The following is a 10,508-nucleotide window of genomic DNA, read 5'->3' on the forward strand; positions in this document are numbered from 1 at the left end:
ATGTGATTTTAAGTGTTTATCGTGTTTTATTTATTTACAGCAATTTGTAGACTTTGTCGTGAAGAAGTCATCAAGGCTACAACAAATTATAATGGTCCAGTTGTTGACAAACATGAAACTGTAACTGAAGCAGAGCAGACACATTTGCAGGTAAAATTTGAGTGATAACACTACATTATTTGAAGACCCTAGGTTGTCAATAGTCAATAATTTTCCAGAATTGAAACTTAGGCGGGGTTGGTTCTTCCTTACATCATTTTATAGTTTCAAATACAAATCAGCAATACAGAATGAAATCATAACTTGATCTTTAACTCTTCATAGCAGAATTACATACTAAGTATCAGCAGATTATCTGAAACCATTTAGTAGAAATATATAAAGGAAACTGTTTTTTTTTTTAAATCCAAGGGGCCATTATTTCAGCAATACCATTATTTCAGCAATAAACAATGAAGTGGAATGAACTTCAAGATGATCTACAATTCATCATAGAACATTCAATGCATACAATATAGCAGCTCAATTATCAATTTCCGCAAGCGTTCCCCCAAAAAAGGCAGGAAATTTCGAAAAACTTTCCATATCTAAAGACTAGTTATTATTTCAGCAAAAATTAATGGCGTGCAAGGAAACTGTTATTATTTTAATCTATGTAACATTACATTTTTATTTAAGGAGATCAGTGTATATACAGGACATGAGGAAGAGGAAGATGTTTCTTTGGCAGGGAGAAGGAAAAGGGTTTGTATTTTGTTTCTGTTTTATATTATCCAAAATTGAAAAGGCATTTTTATGGGTATTGCCTGTATATCTGAGACCGCTACTATATACATGGCAGACTTGATATTTGGTCAATTGATAGATTACTGTTAAACTAGGCTTCACTATGATGTAATTTTCAGCATGAGCAACTAAATTAGGTTTTGGATTAAGGGTCATATCTAGATGTAGATAGCTGATATTTAAAGAGTACACAAGAATTCACTAAGAAGTAGGTCACTCTGCCTTACATTTGCAGCTATTACATTTATTGATAAGGAGTGGGACGTCACGTGTCTCATACACAAATTTTCTTATTCATGTATTAAAATTTTAAAAAGGAATCAATGGTTCTAAAAATTATAGCTTTTGCAATTGTCCTATTTTAAATACATGTATTTGCTTCAAATGAAATTCTTGACATAAATATTAAAAATGTCTTTGTTTTATTTTTAAAGACAGTGGATTGCCTTGACAGAAATGATCAGTTTAAAAGAATTTGTGTACATGTAAGTATTCATGCAGTACCTAAAAAATAAATATATTTTCCTACTTTTTATCCTTCAAAAAATGTTACGTAGGTAGTTTAGAAATCTTTTTTTTATTCTTTTCATTTGAAGATCCAGAAAATTTGAGGTTGTTTGCGGGTTTTCAACAATCTGGTTTTAGACTATCCCTATTTCCTCTTTTACTTTAGATAGTTTCCTTCCCCCAACTATATCTCCCCTGACAACTTGCTTTGAAAACATTTTATTACCCCAATTTTAGCATCTTGGCTATAGAAAAAAAGGTAGGGTTGGCGACATAAACAAGGGTTGGTTGGGAAATGGTAAGCACACACATTATCCTTTTACTCATTCATCTAATGAGCTTTATTTAGTAAGCTGTTATAGAAACACATATGTATTTAACAGACTATAATAGCATGGTGTTTTCAAATAGGAAACAACATGAAACGTTAGAGTAGACAACGTACCCATATCTATTGATTTATGCAGCACCCCATATTAGAATAAAAATAATTAACAGTAAACATTGTTGAACAAATATAAGAAAAAAAAATGCATGATATGCACAAAATTTTGGTTGATAAAGTTTTATTTGTGGTCAGTAATATACTTATTTTAATACATTTCGACTTTACCGTTTATCATTTAAATTTATGATGCTTTATTTTTTCAGGATGTTGAAGAATCAAGCCAGAGTAGCACTATGAGTTCTTTGCAGACAGCAGATAGTCAAGAATCATATGCATCTGTGATGAACATTTCCAGATTAGAGAGTCTCAATACCTTCTTACATAACTGTAATGTTAGCCCAGTTAAAAGTTTTTATCAAACCCATAAGCAGTAGCAAGTGAAAGAACTAAAAGACGCTACATTGATAAAGCAAAAGAATGTGTGTTTGCTGTTTTGGAAACCATTGCTCCAAAAGAAAAAGATTTGCTATTGGAATCCATTATTTTTGAAAGAAATGAACAGGAGCAGCCTGCTGACGATACCCTACAGATCCTTATAAAAATCTATATCCAAGCAGAATCATGGCAATTCCAAAGACACGTGTTATCTATCATTGTACAACAAATGTCTTTTGAAGGAGCTCAGAAGGTAATTTAGTGAAGTCAATTAAAAACTAAGAACTCACCTTCTTGAATTTCTCATTTGATAATTATTAACTTATTAAAGGTCACAACAATCAACATCTTTAATAGACAAAACGGAAAATCAGAGATGACTAATTATGTTGGTGAGAGTTATTCCCTTTTGTCCATCCATAATTGTTTAGGAGTTGGAGAAAACTCAGAAACTGGAGACTATGATTGGAAATTGTTTAAACACATGTAGTGAACTCAAATAATGAAAAGAAACAAAGACAGAAATCACAAAATATAAAAATCTAGCACAGGGCACCCCAACCCTAACCCTTAACTGTGTCAAAAGCAAACATTAAAATTACATTAGTACTAGAAATATGAATATGTCAGCTACCAATGTATCTATGTATATATATATATCAAAGATGATGTGTTTGGTATCAAGTTTTGTGGTCGAAAAATAGAAACTTTATTAAGAATGTAAGACGTTTAATTTCTCATTTCACAGTTTATTCCTGGATTAACTTCTTGGAGGTTTTATGAGGCCAAACGACATGCAAACATTGAAGGACCGGGACTACTAGTGAATGTCACAGTTGAGAAAAGGGAGAAAATAAATGCCAACAGTCTCGATCATTTCATTGACTTTATCCCATCAAGTCACATAATGAAAGACCTGCCATATGGTCAAAGCACTCTTAAGCTGGACTCTGGTGAAATTATCAATATACCCAATGTTATCAGAAGTCTGTCATCTACCTCACTCGCAGTAAAACTCCTGCTAAAGTGGGGCGTCCGTTTGGCTGTGCGGGATGTACAAATTTGCAGCCACGTCCGGTCAGAATGGGGACGTTAAATCCGATGCCTCGTGTAAAGAGAGTGTCACGCTCTTTGCACGTTAAGAACCCTTGCAACAAGTCTTTGAGGGGTCCGTAGGTGATCTGTTGCAAGGCTAAATTTCTGTCCCTATCCAATATACCCTCATTTCCCGTGGCAGTCTAAATTTCTCCGACCTTAATCCCAGACGCCCCTCTTACAGAACCTACCTATTGTATTTATTGTTAATTTTTTCTCGTCCTGAATATGCATGAAATATTTGCCACTGGACGTTAAGCAACCAACAATCAATCAATCAATCTAGCTCACTCATCAGCCAATATTTGCACCTATGTGAAGAAGACAATATTAGCCCTTTAGGTAAGGTTATTGTTTGTCTTCAATGATCAACACAATGAAAATGCATCAATGCAAATTACTTTTGTTTGACACAATTTTTGCCTAAATCAAATTAAGGAAGTTCACTACTAAAGTTTCAAAATAACAAGCTTTTCATAACAATAGTATATATCGATAGGAACCAAAAAAGCAAAAAAAATATATAGGTCAATGTGCTTGTTTTCGAGATATTAGCCATTGAAATTTTGGCTGGAAAATGTTCTCTCTTGATTTTTCATAGCATTATCATTGACAATTTAAAGGTCTCAAAAACTTTTGAAAAATAACAAAGATTTTATAAGACTTTTACAGATGGCTTATAATTATACATATAAAAGATTTATAAAAAGAAAAATGGGGGTCAATTGGCATTATTTTTTTTAAGGCATTCAGATGGATAAAACCAGAGGATTCCGAAAATCTGACAAAAATCTCAAAACATGACAAGTGAACATCCTTAAAGAATACATCAAAGTTATTTTATGCACTTACATTATGTACATGTAGGTTCAAAAATGACCAATTTGGCATTCATTTCAGCTTAATTTTGTGTTTATGTCCAATTCACTGAATGGAAGTTTATATCATGAATTCTTAGCCAATGACCAAATGTGGCACATTTTGTAAAAGAATCACCTCAGTCTGCATTAAATGCATGAGCAACTAGGTAGGGTTAAAATTTTATGTAACAAACAAAAACAAAACTATGTTCGAAAGATATCTGGTGCCCGCGGGCCTCGCTTTTTATCAAACACATCCTCTTTCTTAGTTTAATGGAGCATGACTTTGATGAGGTAGATGAAATTTTATGCTGATTTTCAATTATCCTTACATGAGTTTTTTCATGATAGCATGATAAGATTCCTTCATGGAAAAGAAACTTTAACCTAAAGGTACAATGTAAACATGAGTTTTGGACGAACAGACGAAAGGGCAGACATACCCTAAACTAATATGCCCCCATACTTTTGTATGCAGGGCATAAAAATAATGACATAATGACAAATCTTAACCATGCTAATGCTAGCTTTTACTGGCACGGCCATTGGTGGTCCTGAAAAGTATACTTATGAGACATGTTGCATAACGGAATCATTTATTTAAGGAATGACTGTAATATTTTTTCTGTCTATGAAGAAATAACATCAAAAATGTGGTGCACACTGAATAACCCGCGTAGCGGGTTATTTTAAAGTGTGCACCACATTTTTTATGTTATTTCGAATAGACAGAAAAAATATTAGTCATTTCTTATAATTTAATTCTTAATTCCATTTTAAACCGGAGTAAATCATGAAAAAACGTTGATGACGTCAAGGTCACATGACAAAATTATGTCTATGAGCTGATAAACAAAACAACGTCAGCCAATCGGAAGACGCGTTACATCCAAAATTAAATTATATATATATATATGTTTTATAATCGATGTTACTTTTAAGGTGAAACATCATTTACATATATCATTAACATATAATTTTCAGGTAAGAGCACACTCTATAAAATTCTATCAGAATGTGCTGCATCAGTACGAAAAAGTGTTGAGGGCCTTGACAATTATGTAATGGAAGGATCCCGTGCATTTCAAACATTGGAGAAAATATTTATGGATGAGAATAACTTGAAAACAAAGTTGTTAGAGGCAAAACGATATCTGAAAGCAGATTTTAAGGTTTGTAATATAGACAGTATAACTTTAAAATACTCTTATTGTCAGAAAGAGCCCAAGTGACCAATCTGATAATATTGGCTCACCTTCTTAAGCTCACTTGGCTAGAATGTCCATGTGGGCTATTGCCTATTACTTGCCATCATTGGTCACCATCTGACATCTTAAATATTTAAAAAAAAAATCCAAAGCCACTGAACTGGTTGTAACCAAACTTTGAAGGAAAGATTCTTTGGGTATATAAATTATAATTTGTGAGTAACTTATACACAGGTCGTCAATCAAAATGAAAAAAAATCATAGTTGCTGTTTTAAACCTAGAACATGGTTTATCTTACATTTCCAAAAGTATATATGTACATTACAGAAAAAAAGTACACTTCAAAATGACACTAGTCTAGGTAAAGAGGTACCACTGTTGAAAATTTCAGGAGATTTTAAAATTATTGCTGAAGGAGTTATTGCCCCTGATTTTTTTTTTTGGGTCAAATTTTGCAGCTATATATCTTGAAATATATGAAATGTCATTGCAAAGTTAATCAACATGCTCAGTTATTCCTGCAATTAAAATATCATAAATTATGAGATAACTGCAGTGTATTATAGGATTAAACACCTTTTTAAAGGAATTTATTTGTGTATAAATTCGACCAATTCAGCCATCTCCAGTGGACACAGAATTCGAAGAGTTGGTGGCCACTAAACTGACGTCAGATAAAGAAGACCAGTAATTCAGAGTGCCGAGGAAGAGGGTGGCTACAATTCCAATGCCGCTGGTAGAGAAAAATGAATTATGAGTTATTGGTAGAGTGTGTGTAGGAGAAAGCAGACACATTGTCTGTGGTTTCTACAGAAAAAGAGGACCAACCGACTGAGAAGGAAACAAGAACCAATGAAGATGACGCAATGGAGATTGTGAGGATAGAGGAAATAGAAGAGGGAGGGAGTGATGGACCAGACATTATTAATACTACAACAACAGAAACAGAGGACCAACCGACTGATAAGGAACCAAGAACCAAAGAAGATGACGCAATTGATATCGTGGGGATAGAGGAAATAGAAGGAGGTAGTGATGAACCAGACATTATTAATACTACAACTACAGAAACAGAGGACCAACCGACTGGTAAGGAACCAAGAACCAAAGAAGATGACGCAATGGAGATCGTGAGGATAGAGGAAATAGAAGAGGTAGTGATGGACCAGACATTATTAATACTACAACAACAGAAACAGAGGACCAACCGACTGATAAGGAACCAAGAACCAAAGAAGAGGACGCAGTGGAGATCGCGGATATAGAGGAAATAGAAGAAGGAGGGAGTGATGAACCAGACATTACTTCTTATTAGGTAATAAATTTCTGGTTACTTCTTATTAGGTTATAAAATTCTTGTTATTTCTTATTAGATTATAATCTAATAAGAAGTAACACGATTTGTTAAACATCAGCAAAATTTGTTTAAAACTAATAGTTCAGAATTAAATGTTTATTGTTTTTTTTTACATGATCCATACTTAAGGTTTTCTGTTTGTCATGTTTTGGAATTTTTTGTCAGATAAAAAATCCTCTACCATTTGAGTGCCATAAAGTTTTTACCTGCTAACATCTGCTTTCATTTTATAAATGTAGTTATAGCCATTTGTAAAAATGTAAAAAAAATCGATTTTTGATCTCTTAGAGCCTTTGTTTATCCATTATCAAAAGTGTTATAAAAAAAGATTTTAATATGAAACTGAGAAGCAAATTAAAATCTGTAAGACATGCAGATTTGTATAAAATCAAAACAACTGTCGGAAATTACAAAAATGCATAGTGCCCTAAACGCATTTGCGAATATCAAACATTAATTTGTACATTCAGTTATTATAAATATATATCTAATCATAATATGATGCATAATAAACATAAGATTAATTGAACTTATTACATTTTCATATAGGTTCAGACTTATCAGCAGAAGATACAGAAATGTTAAGTCCACTTTTATTAGACGAAGCAACACAAGAGTTAGGTGATCCTTCACAAGATTAAAAAATACTGGTCTTTAGGACAGATAATAAAATACACAGAATTTATGCTTTCTTTTTTAGTTGGGCTTTTTATTGATAACATATTTCGTCTGTTTTTAAGTGGTTTTAGTAATATTACATTTTTTAAAACCTATGTTGCCATGTTATTTATGTTTATGTTTTATTGATAATAATTTTATGATTTCTTTTATTCTTAGATGAACTTTACAAGATAGAGAAGATCTTGAAAACCCGTAAGAGGAAACAGAAAACATAATCCCTGGTCAAATGGGAAGGATGTGATGAATTAGCATGGGTACCTCAAGAAGATATAAAAAATATATGAATTTACTTTTAGTTATGGGTTTTAACATTTGCTATTTATAAAAACAATGTTCCTGTTCATATGTTTTGAAAAAAAATTCATACACAATACATGCAATAGAGGCATGATCCAAATTATAGGACAATATCATATTCAACAATATTGAATTACATCTGCAATAAATAAAATAAATTATTAACAGATAAATCATTATGGTGGTCTCTTAAATAAGAAGCTTCTTCAATATACTTCCAAATTGATTAAAGTTCTTTTTCAGAATTGGGGTTTCAAAATTTTTATACAGTTTTCATTCAAATTATTTGAATTAATTTCTTTGATTTTATATTTAGATCTAATTTAATCATATTTATAACATTTGATTCAATCAAGAAATGTATCTCATCTTCAATTTGTCCAGTGCAAAATTTACAAAATCTGTCGTAAGAGGATATTATCGGTCTAGATACCTACCAGTTTCTATTGCTAATGAATGTGCACTTTTTTTTAATTTTGTGAGTTTTTTTTCTGAGATATTTAAGAAAATAATTTTTAAATATTCCATTTTGTTTTAATAAATATAATTTTTTCTAAAAAAAGTTTACTACTATTTCCATCTTTTATAAATATGAAGGATATTCCAATATAATTTGATAATTGAGAAAATTTATTGGACCATCATTACTTGTTAAAGTTTTGTCCACTTCAAAAGCAGAATTTTATGTGGACAACCAGCCCGTTCACCAATATCACTGAAACGCACATAGTATGTATACATAAGCTGATAAAATTTAATGCTAAAAAAGGTAATGTAACTTTACTGCTAGATTCGTAGACTTTCCATGAACCCCAAGTATATTTTTATATATGGAGTGTTGTGTTTTTTCAAATTTACTTTTTTCTAATAGGCTTCAAAATCTCTCATTAAAGTGATAAAAATTGAAAAATGTCATTACTTTCAGTGATGATAAATAATAATTCAATTAACACAGAAGCTTTTTATGCATTAAAAACTTTATGTTTCCTACATCAACAGTGGAAGAAGTGACATTTTCTGAACTATTATTTTATGCCCAGAATGCAGGATTTTTGGGTCTATTTTATTGTTTTTAAATCTTGAAAGGGAACAAGTGGTAGAAGTGACATTTACAGAACTAAAGTCGTATGCCCAGAGTGCAGGATTTCTTTGTCTTTATTTGATTGATATGTATATTTCATTATTTGTCATTTTTTTATTAGAACGATCAGAGTTCGAATGATACAGGATCCCTGTAAATCAGATAATATTTTAAATCGGACTCTTAGAAATGTGGAAGATGGCCTTTCTCTGTTTAATGACTATTGTTTTTTTATAAGTTATAGAGAAAACCTATAAAGTCGGTTGTATTCAAAGAACGAGGAGGACCATAAATAGAAGAACAATTGAACATAATGAAAGTTTTATTCTCTGTGAATTACCTCAAAGATAGATCTATATCTTTGAACATATGTATACTTGGGCGGTCAGGTACAATAGTAAAACATGAATGGCCAGAAACAGACAACATTATCTTTGAACATATATAAACTTGGGCGGTCAGGTAAAATAGTAAAAACATGAATGGCCAGAAACAGACAACATTATCGAGAATATGTCAGTAGTGTTTAAACAGTCTACCCTAAGTGTCTTGGTATACTAGTAAAAGATCGCTTTGAAGTGTATAAACAAAGACCCAATCACATAACTGCTAGAGCACAAACATGATCGAACTACATACAACAAAACGTTTTTAGTTTCCATGATTACTACCGGTCCAATTTCATTTGTGTCGAAAGCTTTTGATGGGCGTACTTCTGACAAAGTTATAACACAAAGAAGTGGTTACTTGGTTAGACATGCTAAAACAAGGTAACAAGGTATTAGCAGACCGGGGTGTTTTTAATTGCATAGGAGCTTGCAAGTCGAAATGCCTCATAGGTTATACCAGCATTTACCAGAGGAAAGTCACAACTTAGTGCTTGTGAAGTGGAACAAACTCAAAAAATAACTCATGTGCGTATCTATGTTGAAAGAGTAATCGAGCAGTTGAAGAACTTTCAAATTCTCAACAGAATTTAAGTATGTGCATCCCACAATGCCATACAATCAAAACTTCGAAACGATCAGCAGCTGGTCGAAGTGACATAAAGTAAGTTTTCCTTGAGAATTAATCCTAAGTATTTTTTGTTCAATCTTTATTCAAACTCGTCGTGTATTTGTTAATGGAATAAGTAAAATAACAAGAATACTGTACTCCGAAGAAAATTCAAAACGGAAAGTCCCTAATCAAATGATAAAACACATCAAACGAAGGGACAACAACTGTCATGATATACTGTAATTATAACTCGCGAATGTATAAGGTAGGCCAGCAAGTAACAGTACACTAAGTATGTATGTATGTTCTGTATCTTCCTCCTTTGGTAGGAGCACCACCATGGGTTATGGTGTAAAAAGGAAGACATTTAACACACTGTATCGGTACATATTTAATGTGAGCATTTGCCTATCCAGTTTCCCAGCCTGGCCGTGGCCACTGGTGTTAAACTGATCACCATAACTGCAGTTACGGTGATCCCAACATGGCGGGGCCCAAAACAGGCAAAATCGTTTTTTTTGTAATTTCTCCGTGTACACGCATTGTCTTAAAGAATTACTCAGCCGCTAAGTTGATATGTACGGTATTGTTGTATGTGTGTGTTCTTAATAGTATATGTGACCTTGTTTCCTGTTTACAAAACTTTGAATTTTTCGAAAAGCTAAGGATTTTCTTATCCCAGACATAGATTACCTTAGCCGTATTTGGCACAACTTTTTAGAACCTTGGATCTTCAATGCTCTTCAATTTTGTACTTGTTTGGCTTTATAAATATTTTGATATGAACGTCACTGATGAGTCTTGTGTAGACGA

General features: G+C 32.4%; 1 long non-coding RNA gene across 1 annotated transcript; it reads left to right on the forward strand.

The window, feature by feature from the left end:
- On the forward strand, window positions 1-2,086 carry LOC127732290 (uncharacterized). Its single transcript, XR_007996159.1, has 4 exons — window positions 1-150; window positions 679-744; window positions 1,221-1,271; window positions 1,945-2,086. It is a non-coding gene; the product is annotated as an uncharacterized LOC127732290 (long non-coding RNA).
- Window positions 2,087-10,508: the final 8,422 nt, after the last annotated feature.

The sequence above is a fragment of the Mytilus californianus genome, unplaced genomic scaffold (genome assembly GCF_021869535.1).
Source record: "Mytilus californianus isolate M0D057914Y unplaced genomic scaffold, xbMytCali1.0.p SCAF_23, whole genome shotgun sequence".
Taxonomy (NCBI): Eukaryota; Metazoa; Mollusca; class Bivalvia; order Mytilida; family Mytilidae; genus Mytilus; species Mytilus californianus.